The 543-nt window shown below is 58.9% G+C and overlaps 1 protein-coding gene across 1 annotated transcript in view; it reads right to left on the bottom strand.

Annotated features, from left to right (window-relative positions):
- Nucleotides 1-543, bottom strand: part of ZNF112 (zinc finger protein 112) — a 25,751-nt gene that overhangs the window by 2,896 nt on the left and 22,312 nt on the right. The window lies entirely within an intron of this gene.

Below are 543 nucleotides of genomic sequence, written 5' to 3' on the forward strand. Positions count from 1 at the left end.
GCCCCCCCCCCCCCCCCCCAGCCCCTCCCATGTGCTGATGGCACCGGCTCACAATTGGAGCCGGTGCCAGCATCGGATGCGAGTGGGGCCGGCACCGTCAGCAGGTGCAAGCGGCAGCTGCTGCCCTAACCGCCCCTCAGGAGCAGGGGGAGGTGGAGAAGCTCTCAGGAGCAATCAGGGCCAGCAGCCGCTGCTCTCACCCACTGATGGTGCTGAGCAATTGGGACTGGCGCCGGGCACTGGCAATGGGTGCAAGCGGCATCTCCGGCGCCAGCAGCAGGTGCAAGCATTGGGTGGGACCGCAGTGTGCAAGAGCAAAGAATTTTCAGTAACCACTGGAGGCTCGCCCCGATGACAGCGTCTGATGCTCTGCCTTGGTCTGGCGTCCCTGCTCACTTGCTCCACCATCCCATCACAGCCCCCCAGTGGTCAGCTCGCATCATAGCGACCAGTTGTTTGGTTGTTCTGCCGTTTGTTCTACTTGCATATTAGCCTTTTATTATATAGGATTACTACTTCTATAAGAAGAATTGATTTTTTTTG

This window comes from Myotis davidii, unplaced genomic scaffold, assembly GCF_000327345.1.
Source record: "Myotis davidii unplaced genomic scaffold, ASM32734v1 scaffold2693, whole genome shotgun sequence".
Taxonomy (NCBI): Eukaryota; Metazoa; Chordata; class Mammalia; order Chiroptera; family Vespertilionidae; genus Myotis; species Myotis davidii.